Source organism: Triturus cristatus, chromosome 12, assembly GCF_964204655.1.
Source record: "Triturus cristatus chromosome 12, aTriCri1.1, whole genome shotgun sequence".
In the NCBI taxonomy this organism is placed as follows: domain Eukaryota; kingdom Metazoa; phylum Chordata; class Amphibia; order Caudata; family Salamandridae; genus Triturus; species Triturus cristatus.
In genome coordinates this window covers 289,983,828-290,002,501 of record NC_140595.1, presented here as the reverse complement: position 1 = coordinate 290,002,501, position 18,674 = coordinate 289,983,828, and the positions used below count along the sequence as shown (strand labels likewise).

The following is an 18,674-nucleotide window of genomic DNA, read 5'->3' as shown; positions in this document are numbered from 1 at the left end:
TTAGGGAGAATTGTACAATACCTTTTTAAACACAATGGATTCACTGTCAAGCAAACATTGTTGACATCACAAGGCCTTTGAAAAATCACAATTTGTGGGTGCTTTGTTAGTGGCCTTTTAAAAGCATCCAACTGAATGTAAGGCTTCCTATTTCAAGGAAAAGAAAGGAGTGTTTTTCATTTGAGTCCATACAAGGTAGTCATGCTGAAGATTTCAAGAAACGACATCAGCCACATTAAACAGTAAAAACTATGTTGATCATACCTGCGTCGACTGTGAGACGGATACCCTTCTCCTTGATACTCTGCCATTTAATCTTGATCCTGGATAGTCTCAACAGTGTGCATGTATGTGAGCCAACGGGGGAGGGAGGGGGCGAGGGTGGTTAGTAGAAATACAAAATGGATAGTATGGATCATCACTGATTGTTTTCTTGGCACCTTTGCCGGCATTTCTTCATGCCATACCATTGCAGCAATAAGGTGAACTGCTTGAAGTCTTGTTTTCTCTCTGATGGGTGGTCTTCACTAGGGTGGTGGTGCCCAGAGGGGAAGTTCACAATATATTTGTAAAGCAAACACTAAATAAATACAGTGCCTAAAGGTGGAGAGCACCACCTTACTCTCCAAAACGTGGCCTGGACCACCTAAACAATGTTATTGCGTTCCCCAGCACACGCTTATGACAATCAATTGAAAGACAGTTCAAGCATATAACCCTTCCACTTCTTTATTGTTTTTCTTCATTAAATCTTCTGTGCTTAACCAACACGTGTTTCGTCACATTTATTGCGACTTCTTCAGGGCTAAGAAATGATATATAAGTAGAGATCAATACTACAACTGTAACAATTCTCACTTCAGTATCATGATCCCTGGTGAAATTTGTGTAGTTCTTTTCATGCTCCAAGATAGAGACCTCAAATAACTCCAATGTGTGATCATATAGTGGAAACCCATGCGTGGTACTTCTACTAAACACATTTCTACGTTATCACAAGAAGATCACCATAAAATTATATGTCACAAATCTGTTCCGTACATATAGCCAATTGGCAGTGCTAGTACATACTTTACTAATCCAGTATTTATCATGCGAGTTGTCATGCACACCTTGTTCCTGTGTCATGGCATGCAAATCAGTGTCAAACATAAAAAAAGGAAAGGAAAAAATGTGCATGCCATGGCACGGGGGACAAGGTGTGCATGGCAACTTGCATGATAAATACTGGATTAGTACAGTATGTACTAGCACTGCCAATTGGCTATATGTATGGAACAGATTTGTGAAATATAATTTTATGGTGATCTTCTTGTGATAACGTAGAAATGTGTTTAGTAGAAGTACCACGCATGGGTTTCCACTATATGATCACACATTGGAGTTATTTGAGGTCTCTATCTTGGAGCATGAAAAGAACTACACAAATTTCACCAGGGATCATGATACTGAAGTGAGAATTTTTACAGTTGTAGTATTGATCTCTACTTATATATCATTTCTTAACCCTGAAGAAGTTACGATAACTGCAACGAAACACATGTTGGCTAAGCACAGAAGATTTGATGAAGAAGAACAATAAAGAAGTGGAAGGATTATATGCTTGAATTGTCTTTCAATGGATTGTCACAAGCGTGTGCTGGGGAAGGCAATAAGAATGCTTGACGTCTTGGCTTATTTGCTAAAATGGGCATGGCAATACAGCAGAGTGCCTGTATGTACATACTCTTGCATATACTCAGTCAGGGTACAAAGGGAGACCAAGGGAAGGCCTAGCAGAGGCATACTTCTACATTTACTGAGTCTCCATGGTCTGTGAAATGGCAGAGGTCCCTTTAAAGTCAATGGAAAGCAACTGTTCTTTGTGGGGGTAAAAAGGATTGCAGAATGGGTGACACCAGTGTGCATTTGGCATCCTGTTAAGGTGTCTCTCCCTCTAAATCAGTGGTTTTCAAACTTTTTAATGGCGTACCCCCCTAACCACCCAGTTGGGGGAAATATCACTTTTAATGTTGCAGCCCCCAGTGGGGGGGGGGGGGGGGAATCACACACCGCCCTTCAAGCATTTTCATAATTATTATATTAAACTGGTAATGTTCAAATATGCTAGACTTATTTAAATACTGCAGTTAAGTTCTGTTACCGTCTTAAAATTGCAATCAAATACATTATTGACAAACATACTATTCTGGTCAGGCAGGCCTTACTAACACGTGTATAAGTATCCACAGTGTGATTATTAGAAATGGGGGTGGGAGTTTTGAAGAACATTTGGAGTCTCTTCCCTTCTGACACCTTCTCCCAACCAGGATATAAGTGACACAAGATGTTCGTGATTGCCCATTACAGAGTGGCTTACTGCTACTCATTCCCCTCACCCCCCCCACCCAAAGGTGAGAACAAAGCACTGTTATAAGCATAATATGACCAGAGCCTTGAGACCCCCCTAGGGGGACCCACCTCCCAGTTTGAAGACTGCTGCTCCGAATGATGGTGAGTTCAGAGGTACGGTTGATGCCAATGTCACTGTCACTAAGTAAATTGTTCCTGATACTGACCATTTTGTCCATTCTCAGATAAGAAACCACCACCGCACCCTCGATAAAGACTTCTTGGACTCAGAAAAGGGAAGTATAAGGTGAGTAGTTCATTGGATCAAATGTCTGGGAATGGCCAGGACTGTCTTAATTTTTGCGTATGAGTTCCAACATCATAACACCTTTTAGAAAGGTAGAGGAAGTCAGTTAAAGGGTGCATTGTACAGCCAGGCTGAATATGAATTACGTCATCGTTCTTGAGTTAGAGTTTGGCAGCCAGATACTCCATCACAAATGTTACATATTTAGAACATGGAAATACTGAAACACTTGGGCATGAATCCAACTATATTTCTCGCCCATCTGCATTCATCCACTTCCTTACACCCAACCTAACCCTTACATGGTCCCTCATCTTGGAAATGTGACAGTTAAATAGAGGCAATTTAACAGAAAAAAGTCCCTTATCGTAAACAGACTAGTCCTAGGGCTGATCTCCAGAGCCCACAAAGTACATACACAAATAAGTGGATAATAAGTATATACTAAAGTATATAGGAGAGGTCTCGAATGTTCGACCTAATTAAAAAAAACATCCTCCTGAGTGCCACAGAAGGTGTAAAGGATTCATTCCTCTGGTTCTTGGCGGATTCCTGCCACTTCTTGATGTGCCTTCCACTGACAGCAGATGTCAGTGCAGGCCAACATGTCTACTTGCACAGTCCTGAAAGAACTGACAATTATTGACAGTGGGAACAATGGAAGAAGGACAAACCTTCTGCAGCTTGTGAGCCTCCCTCTCCTCTGCTCTGCTACTGGAATTTACAGGAAAGAGGGATGCGGTGGCTATCAGTTAGAAACATATTGTAAGTGCCCTCATTCTGTTCTTTGCCTATACGTTAGTTTGTTATTTTCTGAAAATACATTTAGCGTCCCAAAAATACCGGCTTTCATTTTAGGAATAAACTTATTGTGTTTCAAAACATTATCCTCTTAGTTTGTCAAAATGAACTAAACGAATCCCCAAGGATTAGTTGTTTATTTTATAGTGAATAAACTAATTGTCTCTAGAACATCAGCTTGCCATTTTCTAACAATACATTCACTTGGCCCCTAAGTATCATAGTCAGTTTGAATAGGTACACTCATTTTGTTTACAAATCATGTTTCATTTTTACTTAAATTGTCAATGCTGTTCATTGCCATCATGTTTTCAAATACTACTACTAATAAAAATAATGGTTGTGTTTTTAGAATGCTACCATTACCCAATTATTGGTAGCCAACTCATTGACCTCAGAGGCTGAGTTGTTCTCAACGGGATTTAAGTGCACAATTTTAAGACTATGGGGCAAATTACGATGTTGGTCGGAGTTGCCTCTGACCAACACCGTTGCGGTCTCGGGACCAACCAACGGACCTCTAGTCAGAGGTTGTGACCACCAGATTACGATGCAACCAAACACTGTTCGGTCACATACTCCCATTTCTCTATGGGAGCTTGTGCTATGGCCATAAATCAGCTGTAATAGAGGCTCCCATGAAGAAATGGGTGTGTGTGTAAAACCCTGCACCCTTTGGCAGACACCCCATGGTGCCTGCCACACAGTGCAGGGATTTACAGGGAGCACCCTAGGTACTCCTTGGCCACCAATAATAGGCCGCGGAGACAAGGGGGCCCTGCTAGGGGCGCCTAAAGTCGCTTTCCAACAGCTTTTCCTGGCACGGAAAGGCTGCCAGAAATCGACATTGTAATTCCGATCGCGGAAACGCCGTCCATAGGGGACTACGGTGCGGGTCCGACTGACTGGAAGACTCCGAGAGCCGGTACAAACCGCATCGGAATGCCTCCGCCCAACATGGTAATCCGCCCCCAGGTGTTGGCAGCGACTCTTTAACTCAATGAGTCAACCTGCCACAGGCTCTGTCCGGCTCATTAACCATCGCCTGAAAGTCATTGCTTTAATATGCCCAGGTGCTCACATCATTCACCAGACTATGTCATAATGAATTCACACAGGCCAGCCAATATGACAGAGTAAGACTCAGGTACCCACTAACAGCCTAGTCAACAACATGATGGCCCCCAGCGAATATAGGCATTTACATCGCATGCGATTACAACGCGGTTCTTACAATGAGCGCCTTGTTATATCGCAGTACCATTACAACGCATGTCGTTACAACGACTTGCTCTAGGGTGCGCGCTGGACTTATGGATAGTATAATTTACGATTCCAACTCCAGTGTGTGCAACAGTAGCTAAGGTATTGGAATAGTAAATTATACTATTCCTAGAGCAAGTCGTTGTAACAACTTCCGTTGTGATGGTACTGCGATGTAACAACGCGATCGGTGTAACGACCGCGTTGTAATCGCATACGTTGTTTCGCATGCGATGTGATGGCTGTTTCCCCCCCCCCAGCTGCCCCACGGACCAATCTATGCCATGATCTGCACCAAATATCTCAAAATATGCGAATCAGTACCAGCATGTATCCCAGGTTCCCCTCCACTGCCAGTGAATCATATGATGCGCTCCCAGAGTTAAACATCGGCATGCCAATCCCATGAGCAACCACTTGGGGCGTAGCTTAATCAATAATATTAAGGTTTGTGAGTCTGAGATTTCCCAACAAGAAATGTGGCGTACCCAACTGAAATAGGTCGGGTTTGGCCCGCTGGGCAGGGTTAATGGACAGGATTAGGGACATTAGTTTTGAGTTATTTAGAAATGTAGGGGTAATCAGCACAGGGCCTCGATGAGATAGTTTGGATGTCTTGGTCTACTCCAGTCAAGTTTCCCCGGACAGCAATGTAGGGGAGTGAGGCCAAGGAGAGCAGACCTGGCACCAGCACATATCTAAAGGCACGCCAGGTTCGGCGAGGAGCAGCAGCTTGGCGGGGAGCTATTTATTGGAATTTGGTCTCGAGCTGGGACAAGATTTGGTCTCTTTATATCATCTGTGGACGGGAAGAATTTGACAGCTTGATATGATGGTGTCCTAGGGTGGTAAATCGACAAATATTTCCAAGTACTTTGATCACGACATATTGTTTTTTAAGCCCTGATGAAGTTCCTATGTGTCATGGAACAAAACACGTTGGCTGGATTTTAAATCTGTACAATACAAATGATCAATAAATGAAGATGATGGATTTAACTTTGCGAAATTTAACTTCTTTCCTGGTGCACCTTCCTTTTGAAGAATTTCCTGTCTATGGTCTCCAGTGGCACTCAATTGCGGCAAGTGCCGGAAGCGATATGCACAGGACATTTAATTTTGAAATACTGGATTGAGGTGCAACACCAATGGTCGCCGCTGTTAGCTTTTGTGTGATTGAATCTCTTGTACACTGTGGTGATCTACATAGCAAGGAAGCTGTGACTCCGTTTCATTCTCCCTTTCAGTAGGGGAAATTAAATATGGCAATGATACCATACATTCAAAGATATGAAGATTATGGTGTGGAACCGTGTGCTGATAAGAGTGTAGTTTTTTCATTCTACTGGGATGTATGGTTGTCCAGTGCTTGGCATCAAGGGCTTGTTAAGGTTTGAGGTATCATTGCTAAGGGTGTCGATTCAAGTAGGTTTAATATATCCTCTTCATCATGGCTATGAAGGTTGGCCATAGAATTTCATATAAGGAGATAAAACATTTTATTACCCACAGGCAGTCTATCTATGTTCTCTGGTGTGCTGCCCTTAGCCTGGGCACCAGAGTACTCTGTTGAGTAGCTGCGCGCTTTACAAATCAGGTTAATGTAACATAACATAACACAGCATGTCTTTGGAAGGTGTTACCAGCTGCTTTATGCACTTAGCTTCCAATACGGTAACAATTAAAAACCTGGCTGTTCCCCAATCAACTTGATTTGCGTAGCAGAACACTGCTGCATGGACCACCAGTGGGTTCCTGGTAACACCAAGAATATTAGGCAACCGAATACAAAAAACCTATAACACACATGTGGGCCTACAAAATGACCAGGGCACAGAAGTGGTTTTCTTCAATAAATTATGCATCACTTTTCTATCGCTCATTTTTCAGCAAACATCAAGGCTGGACTGGCCGTTCTACCGCACTGACATTTCAACGGGAAGTTGCAGGCCAGGGGGGTTCTTTCAGAGCAGGATGGGCTACAATGACCCAAGTATGCTCCCGTTTCATTCAAACCTTCTTGCAAAGTGGGATTGGCTTGAACGTTTTTTTAAATATTTTTATTAACATTAGCATCAAATCACAGCCGATTACAATCAAGTGCATCATGTTTCGTAAAGTACCCTGAGTTCTCTATCCCATTGCCTCATAAAACGTAACACGTGAAAAAGTGAGCTCTACCACATTTCTTAGCCACCTGCAAAATGCAATACTAATATTCGTCCCCCGGTGCCCTCCCGTTACAGTTTTCAATCACTCAAGTCCAGGTCCGAGTCCTCCGGAGGAGGGGTGCACACGTTCCCACGATATGTGTTCCATTTACCCCACACCCTCGTCCACTTCCGTGGACATCCTCTATGGATGGCTTTGACATTTTTGTCAGGACTGATCTTGGTATCCAGTTCGGCCCTGTCAAGTCTCACCTTTGGAGCTGCAGCCCTAAAAGCACGTTTTTTCACAGGATCTTCGTCCTTCTGGAGACTAAACCCCTTCTCACTCGACGTCTCTTAACAGCGCTTAATTTGTGCCTGTGCTTGCAGGTGGTGGGCACTGGCACTCAATATTGGAGTTATTTTTGACCAACACATTTTGAGTATGAGAGAGAAGTGCACAAAGGGGAGAAAGAGGTAGGAAGCTTAGGGAAAGGAAAACAGTGTCAAGGAGGAACTCATGAATGAAAATGAACCGGCGAGAATGCGGTAAAGAAGCAGGAATGGTGGTGGAAGAGAAGGCACGAGCCGAAATCAAGGCTATGTGGCCTTGGGATTCCTTGAAATCACATTGCTTCCACCACAGGTATACATCCTGCATCCGAGCATCTCGAGGTTAAAACAGTCTCTATTTCCATACTCGATATAGATTTAGAAACGACCCTTCTAAGGTCCACGAACTGCTAAACACACGCCCTCCCTTCCTCCTCCACTCTATTATTTTTAGAAGTTGTATATAGCGCGAAGTTCACTTAAAGATATTGCAGCGCTTCACATGAGCAACAGTTACACTGCACAACGTCACATTAATTTCTTAAACACGGGGAGATTCGGTGAGCTGCCCAAAATCACAGCTTGCGGAGGCGACGCCAAGACTAGAACCGTGTTCTCTAATTCCAAAGTCGGCTGCTCTGGCTGTAACACCACATCCTCTACCCGAGTAGCTTAGATTTACAAACGACCCTTATACAAACCCCACAGCACACACCCTTCCTCCCTCGATGTCACTCTACTTAGGTTTAGACAGGGCCCCCCTACGAACCCCAAACCACGCACCTTCCTTTCCTCCTGCCCTGTTGCTTTCGTGGCTAGCCCTAGCCGATCGAGGCTCCGGCCAAATCAGCATCACCGGGAACCACAGGTTGTATACTGCCGTCTCCAAGGCAACCACAGCGCGACGTGGAAAGAACGTCACAATAGACTCGGGAAAGCGCATGCTGGGAAGTGTAGTCTGTGGTGTGTAAAAAGCTCTACGTTCTTTTTTTTAACGAATAAAATCGATGACCAGGATTTCGGATGCCTCATCCTGCGTTTTCTGTGTTTCCATCCAGAACTATTACACAACAATATTCATACACCACTAAAAGTCAGATGTGTTGGTGTTGCCAATGCTTGTTAGCAATATCAGCTAAATAAGTAATTCCAATGATTTTGTTTTGAATAATTAGAAGTGAACATGTTTCAATTCTGAAAATCTTGGTCTTTGAGTTAAACATTACTAAAGTCTTTGGAACTTTGGAAGAGCTATTAGCCTGCGGGGTGTTTCAATAAAACCGGTTCTCCCCTTCACACTACTATATTCTGAAGTCTCTCGCTCTCTGTTAGCCACGTCTGTCCTTTTTCTCCCCACATTTTTCTGGAATCCTCCACCTGAATATATCAACCATCATCTTGTTCCTCTTTATCCTCATCTCAATCTGCTTTTCCGCTTGCACTTTCTCATTTTGCTCCCTTCATCACACCCATCCACTCTCTCTCACCTTATCTGTAAACACACCGTTCATGTTTTTTTATCTTTTACGCTGATAAGATTTCGATAACCATGCACCTCCTTCACAGACTTTCAAATAAAATGGTAAATACAATTGGCACATATGTGACCATCGATTTGTGCTCCCAGCAGAGAGGCCAAATATTGCACGATCATGTAATCTGAATTGCTGACTGACAGGCCCTGTGAGAAACTCTCATTACTTTCAACCTCAACTCCAAAGCTTTCAATTGTGCCTTCTCATGCGAAACCACCCACAATCCGAACTCACCCGGACACCTGGAGGTTAACCAGTTTATATTAGTTTATATTAGGCACTGTATAAAGAATTACAGCCATGAACAAAAAAACACAGAAACACAGAATCAATGTTATGAAAAGTAAACCCATACTTAAATTGCATCACTGACATAGAGTACCTAAATAGTTTACAGTCACTGTTCAGTCAGTAAATTTTAGTTTATTATTTAATTTAAAAAAATCATAAACATAGAAACATACGTTATAATTGTTTTTCAAAACAGTAAAATAAAAATTATAAAAGCCCAGTAGGGGGGTGAACTAAAGTGCAAAAATCAGGCCACAGTAATTGGCTTAGTGATACTGCAGAATGGGGAGACGCATCTGTGCGGAAAAGAAACAGGCCCCACCTATGTCTAAACCTAATACCAAACCGACCTCCATTGATAGGATGTTGGAAAAGGATTTAGGAGCTGTGGCTACAGAAATTGAGAGGACAGAGAGACGTCTGTCCCTGACCCCAAATTTAGAAACCCCATTGATCGACCCCAATATTTCACAAATCTCAGGGGTGTCGATAACTGATTCTCCTAGGGATCGAACACCAATAGTTGATGTAACCAACACTGACCAAACCAGGCCAGATATACCCACTCAACCAGGTAAAAAAGGGACACCTAAGCTAAAAGCTAAACTGGCAGCAAGAAGAATGAAGTCCACAGGAGAGACACCAGAAAGTGGGAAGTCAGGGTCGGGAGATTTAGTTGATAGCACAGAAGGAATAAGCGAACAGCCTGTGTGGGTCACAAAGCAAGTGGTGGACTTGCAGATCCAAATGAGGGACATAGTTAAGGATGAACTTAAACCACTTCTAGAAAGGGTTGACAGGTTGACTTCAGTTTTAAATGACTGGTTAAACACTAGGGGGCAACACTCAGTAATGTAGATCCTGAAGCTAGAACAGGTGACTAGATTACCACAAAATATTCCAGTGGCTATCCCAGAACCCATAATCCGCGAGCACCTCCTGTTGCAAGTACCGAGCGAGAGACAGCAACCTGCGGTTTCTACTAGATATAGCAACACAAGGCCACCTGCTACCACACACAACCAAGCCAACTGTCCATCGTTATTACAACAACCTAGAAGACAGTGGCAACCAAATAGACAGCAGGCAGGGGCGGATGCCTTTACATGCATAGAAGCCACAAAGGATAACCTCCCTCCATCAGTCATTAACCTTCCCCCTGTATCAACCCCTTATGTTTTAATCCTTGCAGGTACACCAGAACTTAAAAGGGATCAACATGAAACTCGTGAGGAACTCAAGAACAAATGTGTACACTGGCTTGCTAATTACAGGCACTTTAGGTATGATCAGGTGGAAGAGATTTTAACCACACACAGAGTAGGTTGGATAGGCAGGCGACCTAAGGATTTACATGGAGACTGTATAGTGATCAATTTTAGAAACCCTTTTTTGGCCCGAGAAGTCTTATCTAGAGACGATGGGAGACAATTAGGTACTATCCAAGTTCTCCCACTGGGTTATTTTTATCCCCTTAATAGGGTCCACCAAGATACAAGGTACTACGGGCCGGACTGGAGAGGTGATGCTAATATTTGGGAGTTAACTCCCCCGGTTCAGTATTGGCCAAGGCAACCTACTTTTAACACCCCTTTAGCAAATAGGTACAGTAGCCTGGAAGGCGTAAATTGACTTGAAGTTCTGGCCCTAAACATCAAAGCCCAACCCTGGCCCCCGCCACTGATAACTAGGGCAAGGGCTTTTTCAACAGGACCCTGCATGCCGTGTGAGGAAGGAGAACCTTGCGGGTGCATGAGCGGCTCCCCAGGCTCAAACCCCGACGGCTGTGATATGGTGCCGACTGGCAACCAAAAATCTTCACTAACCAGAGGGACTGATTTGAAGGAAAACATCGGTCCAAACAAGGCCCTACCACAACTAACCTCCACTGTGGCTAACAAAGCGTATTGCCCTAATTGCCCAAAGACAAGGGTCCTTTCTTGGAACATAGCGGGTCTGAATAGTAAGATAGATGACCCCAATTAGGGCCTTTTCATTGATCAACATGAGATCTGCATGTTTCAGGAGACGTGGGCCAGAGGGGATGTTTCAAAACTGGGCTTTGCCACCTTAAGCATCCCTGCAACAACAGGGGGGAAAGGGAGACCATCGGGAGGGCTTAGTATATGGGTGGGAGTACATCTAGGCTGTACGGCCAAACAGATTGACACAGCTTCTAATGATATCTTGTGTGTCATTCTGTATTTCCCTTCAAATATCTCTATGGTCCTTCTAAATGTGTACTCTAGACCAGTTAGCCAGGGTAAGGAGTCAAAAACATTGGAAGATCTAACTATTTTTTTAGCCACCATTGCAGATGAACATATGGTGATTCTAGGAGGGGATTTTAATTGTCAGTTCGAGCCACTTGAGGGAATGCACTATGATAGCCTTTACAATGAGGACCAATATTGGGCTATCCCGGAGACTAGGTGTCCGCCGGTTAAAAAATGGTACCCTCTGGTGATGCAGATGAACTGTCTTGTCCTGAATCACTCCTTAAGAGCTTGCAACGGTAGAACACCATCTGACACTTCCTGCAATAATACCTTCCATAGAAACGATCGAGGTTCTTTATTGGATTACATTTTAATTGACTCTAAATCCTGGCACAGGCTAATCGATTTTAAAGTTATATCACGGTTTGATAGTGACCACAATGCCTTAGTACTTGAACTCAATGAGCTTAACCCTAGGAGTATCACAAGTACTTATAACCCCATCGATGATAGGCTGACACTCTCAAACTGCAGGAGAAGCGTATGCTGGTCGCATATTAGTCAATCACAAGCCAAACTTAGCGCCCTTTATGAAGCTATGATTCCGGTGCTTCTGACTGCATCTAGCTTAATTTCCCTCAATGGGGATAGAATCGATCCCCAGATGGCCGCCACAAACCATGTCAAACTAGGAGAAGTCACATTAGTCTTTTTTTCCCCCTCAAAAATCAACAGGCCAAACCGGAAGATCCCCCATCCATGGTATAACGAGCATTGCCACAAATCCAAAAGAACCTTGGTACTGTCTATTAAGGCTAATGACCGTCCCCTAATCAAATCATCAAGAACGGCCTATAAGGCCGCAGTTACCGAGGCCAAAAAAGGGTGGGAATCTGATAAGTGGGGCACTTGGAGAGGTTTTCTGAGTTCTAGGGACATGAGGACCGTCTGTAAAACTGTTAACATAGGTAGCTCTGGTGCGAAACCACCAATAGAGCCGAATCTGGATGCAGAGGTCTGGCGGGATCACTTTGAGGCCCTTTATTCAAGGGGAGAGACACTGGAAGAAGGGGCAACTAAGGGATGCTCTGTGGGGTCTGATCTTTCGACACAAACAGAGCTCTCCAATGATAACGATGGTGAAATCCCCAGTATAACTTTAAATGAGATTAGCGGTGCTCTTTCTAAAATAGCCCCAGGCAAAGCCCCTGGATTAGATAAGATCCCTGGGGATTTATTTTGTAGCGAACTGACTATATGGGCACCATACCTCTGGGTGTTATTCAACGCCATACTCCAAGGCATGAAGATCCCTGCCAGTTGGGCCTGGGCCGAAATAATTCCCATCCACAAAAAGGTCTCGCTGTTGTTGCCAACCAATTATAGGCCCATTAGCCTCATTAACATTATGCAAAAACAATTTGCGCGGATGTAGCTGCTTAGGCTGCATATCTGGATGGAGGAACAGAAGATACTCACCCCCCTACAGGCAGGGTTTCGAGAAAAAATTTCCACACTGGACAAAATCCTCAGGCTACAAATATTACACTTGAAGACCGTATGTTTGGAGGGTGGCAGCCTCTACTTAATATTTGTAGACCTGAGGTCAGCTTTTGATTTGGTCCCTAGAGAAAAGCTGTGGGCAGTTCTTCATGAGATGGGGGTTCCACCATACCTATCCCAAGTTATAAAGCGGCACCACGAGGACAATCATGCCCAAAACAGGTTTGGCAAGGAGGGAAAGCTAACAGTTCCCATTCCGATAAATCGTGGTGTTCGACAGGGTTGTGTGCTTGCCCCCACTCTTTTTAGCCTCTATATTAATGGTCTAGTAGACTTTCTGCTTGCAGAGAAAGATCTTGAAGCCCCTCAATTGGCATGACGCAGAATCCCTGCAATGATGTTTGCCGACGATACTTTACTAGTCTCCAAATCAACTATGGGGATCCAGAGGGTACTCAATACATTTGAAGCGTTCTGTAATGAGAGAGGATTAGAAATTAATCTACAGAAAACCAAATTTATGGCATTTAACATCACTAAAAGTACCCAAGCAAATCCTACTCTAAACGGTATACCCCTCGAGAGAGAGTTTCCTCTTTCGATTATCTCGGCATCACCATCACAGAGACCATTGATTGGGGGGCGCAAATTAAAAAATCAACTCTGAAATTGGCACAATCGTCAGGCAGCCTAATGAACGTTTTCCGCAAGCAAGCCACAAACCGGTGAGCCCTGCTATTGAAATATATAAGGTTCAAGCAAGGGGAGGGGCGTTCTATGGTGCTGAATTATGGGGCCATTGTAGTTCTGAGAGCCTCACCCGGATAGAAAACAACTTTCTCAGACAGTTGTTTAACCTCCCACAGAGCACCCCTCTCACCCCGCTCTGATTAGATCTGGGTGTAAGGGCAATCGCCAAATAATCTAATCTCAGACCTCTTTTATATTGACGGCGTCTGTGAGTCACAGTATACAGGCAGGAACTAAAAGAGGTGATGAATCTACGGTGGGCGGGTAAACTCCCGTGGCTTGCGTACATACAGCACATGACAGCTAGTTTGGGGCGGGATGATCTCTGGGGTGACCCGGAGCTCGCCTGCTCCTCACTTTCATGGAAATCATTAAAGGTCCACTACAGGGAGTTCAATCTAGCACAGTTCCCACCGTAACCCCCTAATAGGCAAGTTGACCTCAGCTTTTGTAGAAATTAGATATAGCTTTGAGCCGGCCTTGGATGATATCAAGCCGGCACCTGCAAAAAAGCTTTTTCTACAATTTAGATATGGGTCCCTGCCTCTTCGCTCTTTTACACACATATGGGGGGGTCTGCAAGCTTTGAAATGCCCGGCATGCGACTGCCCCGCGGAGACAGTCCTTCTCGTGTTTTTTAGTTGCCCTGTATATCATAAGGCAAGAAAGCACTGGTTGGTACAGATTTGCAGAAACTTGGGAACCAGGAGTTGCTCTGAGGTCTTCAGGATTCTGAAACATGACTGTAGCATCCCGATAGTATACTCAGTAGCAGGATTCCTTTTTTCCATGTGGTGCACCCGCAGAGCACTTTTAAAATTATCTTAAATAGTACAGACCATGGCTCTGCACAAAGGAAATGGGGTTTCTTCTTAGGACCCCCGTATATTACCGGCCATCTGTAAAAAGTATGCATCTATGGACCCATTCTGCACCTAGGCCCTATTGTCTAATAACGAGCTGTACCTGAGTTACGTATTCAGTGTTCGATATCACGCCTCTGGAGAAACTGACTTTTTAATCAATTATTTGTTTTAACTATTTATTTACCATGCATTATGCACTTTTAAATGCTAGTACTATTTCTCGCCCTGATTAATTTATTGTCATACTAGATGTGATTATTTCTTGGTGAAATAACCCGAAATGAGGGCACCTTAGAATTATGGCAGGCAATCCTTTTTTTTTACAAACATTTGCCACATATAATGCCCATAATTGTTTTAATTAAATCCTTTCTATGTAGTATCTGGGACTATGTTTTAGGATAAATTGATCTTTTAATTTATTTATTCATTTCGCACTATGCACTTTCAAATGTGAGCACTGCCTCCTGTCCTGACCAATCCACTGCCATACTCAAAGCGATCATTTTTTCTGGTGAAGTAAACTGATTAGAGGACATCCTAAAATTGTGTTAGGCAATCTCTATCGACAAATATGTGTGCCAAGTTATGCCTACTCTTGTTTAAACAACTGTCTTTTATTTCAACGTTTTTTTTTTTTGTATTGTCATTTGCACTTTTAAGGTCATACTGACCGAAATAAAGTTTTTATTGAATTTAATAGAATTGAAGTAATTGGCTATCCTATTGAAGCTTGTATCAAAAGGGGGAAACCTGGAGTATAGGGATTGTGTCTTTCCCCTAATATTACAGCAGATTTCAAATAGTATACCACAACACCAACAGTGGGTTAAACAATAAAGTGCACAATGCAATAAATCAATATTGATGCCCACAGTAAGTGCAGAGTGCTACCAGGTCTCCAGCCTAAAATAACAAATCGTTGCCCTTTTAAATGTCATAATGAAGACATGACACAGTTAAAACTAGAGTGGTAAAGTCTAACAATCAGTACCCAGTGGGTGATAGGCAAAGGGCATGAATCCCATTGCGACTTGATGGTGTTAAAAATAGTGCCAAAAACACCACAAAGGGTCAGTGTCACCCCAGATGTAACCACAGGTGGATTGAGCATTAAAGTGTGCAATGCAGAAAAGCAATATTAATACCCAAAGTGTCTCCCCGATTTACAAAAGTATTACTTGGTGTCACCACTTATCATCATCAACAACTGGGTTCATCTCCCGCAGGATGAACTGGCCTGTAGAAAGGACAGGAGGAACATGCAGCCTGGAGGTTATCTAAGAGCCATTAATGGGGGTCGCGCACCACACTCTTCCCGAGCCCTAAAGCGGTCACTCTTACCCTTTGGCACACAGCACTGAACACAATGGGCTGGCGGGGTAAAATTACACAAGCCACGCCCTTGTGGGATTCCGTGCTGTTTGGTACCCTGTCCATGGAGGAAGGCTTTGATAAGTGGGATCTCATTGGCCTGTCCAGGGTGGGAGACTTGTGGAAACAGGGTGAAGTACTCACTTTTGCAGAGTTACAAAGAGAATACCATCTGGCACAAATGGAGACCTACTGCTATTTACAAATCTGTCATGCCCTCCAAAAAGTATTTCCCAGAGGTGAAGATATCCCTGAATCCTCCCCACTTGAGGGTAGGTTAGTAGATGACCATGTGCCCAGAAAGCGATCTAGCTCACATACAAAAAATTGTTGAATAATTTCCCTGACCCTTTAACCCACTTGCGAGGGAGTTGGGGGCGTGATTTAGAGAGCCTGGAGGACGATGAGTGGCCTGAGACTTTGGTGTTCCCCCAGGAGGTGGCTATTAGATCAAGATATCGCCTGGTGCAGCTCAAAATTCTTCATAATGGGTAAAACAGATACATCACTGTGCCCCGAGAAATGCAGCCAAGAAGGAACCTTTTTTCATACGATATGGAGCTACCCGGCACCCCAAAGATATTGGGAGAATGTTATTGATTATCTTGGGAGTGACATGGTACCGTCAGCGAAATGGTGCCACTTAAATATTTAGACTGCCTTTGGCTCACACTGGGGTTGATGGTGGCTAAACGTAATGTAGCATGACTTTGGGGAGCTGAGTTAACAACACACCTAAGCGATTGGAAGAGAGATATGGACTGCTGTATGCAGGAGGAGAGAGGGATCTATGAGAGTAGGGGCTGTCCAAACAAATGGACTAAAATATGGGGGAAATGTAATGCATATCGGCGAGAGCTATGTGCTCCTATCGCTGATACCAACAGTGGGGCTTGGGGCCAAAGACAACTGCATTTTGTTACCACCTTGTGAATGGTTGAGGGGGGTGACTGGGTGTGTAGGGGTTTCGGGGACCAGATGGGAATTTGCCACTGTATGTTTATGTTTTCCTATTGCACTACATGCAGCTGAATGTCACCACATTTTCTTTGTTTTCTATGCAATAAAAAGATCTTTAAAAAAACCCAGCCCTGGCAAAAATGATAAATTGAGCCCCCATGTGCAGACATGCTAATGCGTGCTAGAATTAGAGCAACTCTTTCAAGTAGAGGAATGGATCGCGTAACATGTAACACACTCCTGGAGGTTTAAACTGGCCTCCTGGGACTCCAGCCTCCCGGGGGATTGCCCGCCGCTTGCTCGGATGGCCAGTCCGGCCACTGATATCGCCCGAAGTCGTTTCTGGTGCGGACAGGGACCATGCTGTCCGAATCGGAGCAAGTGCCTTTTACTTTTTACAGGCCTTGAGATGGATACAAATGTGATAGGATCTAAGGATTCTTATGGATACCAGCATCCTTTAGATGAGAATGAGGATGACTGGTATGAGGAACTGGCAGAGGCCAGTGGATTAGACACCTCACCTGACACTGGCTTGGTCTCTCCTCCTGCCATGGCTACGAAGGAGGCAGCCTCTTTGGCTATGGTAGTGCATAGGGTGGCTGAGGTCTTAGAACTTCAGCTATGCACAGTGGCAGTCTAGACGAAAGTCTTAACAGAGGTGATATAGCCAGGAGTCGCCCCCTCTGAACCTTTACTTCCCTTAAATGTAGCCATTGCTGACGTCCTACTCGCGTCTTGGTCCAAGCCCTGCACAGGGGCTCCTGTGTTTAGGACGATTGCCTACCCCCATCACCTCGCTCCTGGGGGGCCCAGTTTCCTCACCCTGCACCCCACCCCGGAGAGCTTGATGCTCCAAGCTTCCACCTCTATGATCAACCCCAGCACGTTCCCTACCATTCCACTGGATAGGGAATCCAAGAGGCAGGATACCTTTAGAAAGAGAATGTTATCTTACGCCAGCTGTGCACTGTGGTCAGTGAAGAGCGCATGCCTTTTGAGCCAATATTTCTATATGAGCTGGGATTCGGTTGCTCAAGTGCTACCTATGGTCTCAGAGGAGGCTAGAGCCATAATCACCCAAGCTATTGCTGACGGGAGAGACGCAGCAAAGTTCACCATATGATGTGGACTCTACACAACTGACTAAATGGGTAGAGTGATTTCATCATCAGGGGCTCTGCGGTGCCACGCCGGACTGAGAACAACTGGTTTTTCATGGGGTGTCCAAGCCTTGCATATGGACATGGCCTATGACGGCTCTCGTCTTTTTGGAGAGAAGGCAGACTCAGCGCTGGAAGACTCTGAAGAAGAATCCACACTCACTGAATACGAAGATTGTGTCCTAGATGGGATGATAAGGCAAATGCATCAGTGTTTCTTGGATGGAAAAGGCATTTTGATTACAGGTGAGTTATTGCTTTCCTGTCTCTCAATGTAGATACAGCTATAGTGAATGTTAAAAGGAAGACATGGAAATGTTGCATTAAGCCCATACTTGATAGCCTGGCAACCTGAGCCCTATGACATCACCAGTCCGGCTCGACTTATCAAAGTGACCTTGGCCTCTTCTGACTGGTCTGACCTATGATTACTGACTGCAGGGGATTTTTATGTCTCTATCTTCGGGTGTAATAATTAAGTAATTCCCACCACTAGTTGTATGGATCTTTGTTCATCAATGAAGAGTTTTGAAATGAGCAATCTTTTGTCACATGCCTTCAGTATCAGCAATTCTTTTGACATTTGTAAAGTCAATAAAGATAATTTATGTGAGTTAAAGGGTTTTTATTAATAATTCTAATTAGTTCAAGTTATTTTTATTCAGAAGTTAATAGCCTTCACTCATTGGTATTACAAATTCAAATAATCCATTAGTCGATATTTCAAAACAAGGTAAAACACAATATTAGTACCCCAACCATCTGCGACTCCGTAAAATCTCTAGACATCACATTAGACGTTAATCTTAACATGAGCGGTCACATACA

The 18,674-nt window shown here is 43.9% G+C and overlaps 1 protein-coding gene across 2 annotated transcripts in view; it reads right to left on the bottom strand.

The window, feature by feature from the left end:
- DRC7 (dynein regulatory complex subunit 7) overlaps positions 1 to 8,067 on the bottom strand; it is a 203,212-nt gene extending 195,145 nt beyond the window's left edge. The window contains exon 1 of one of the 2 annotated variants that reach the window (XM_085637931.1): positions 7,969 to 8,067. The gene's annotated coding sequence lies outside the window, so the exon portion shown is untranslated. The remainder of the gene's footprint in view (positions 1 to 7,968) is intronic. The other variant, XM_085637932.1, reaches the window with a different exon arrangement.
- Positions 8,068 to 18,674: the final 10,607 nt, after the last annotated feature.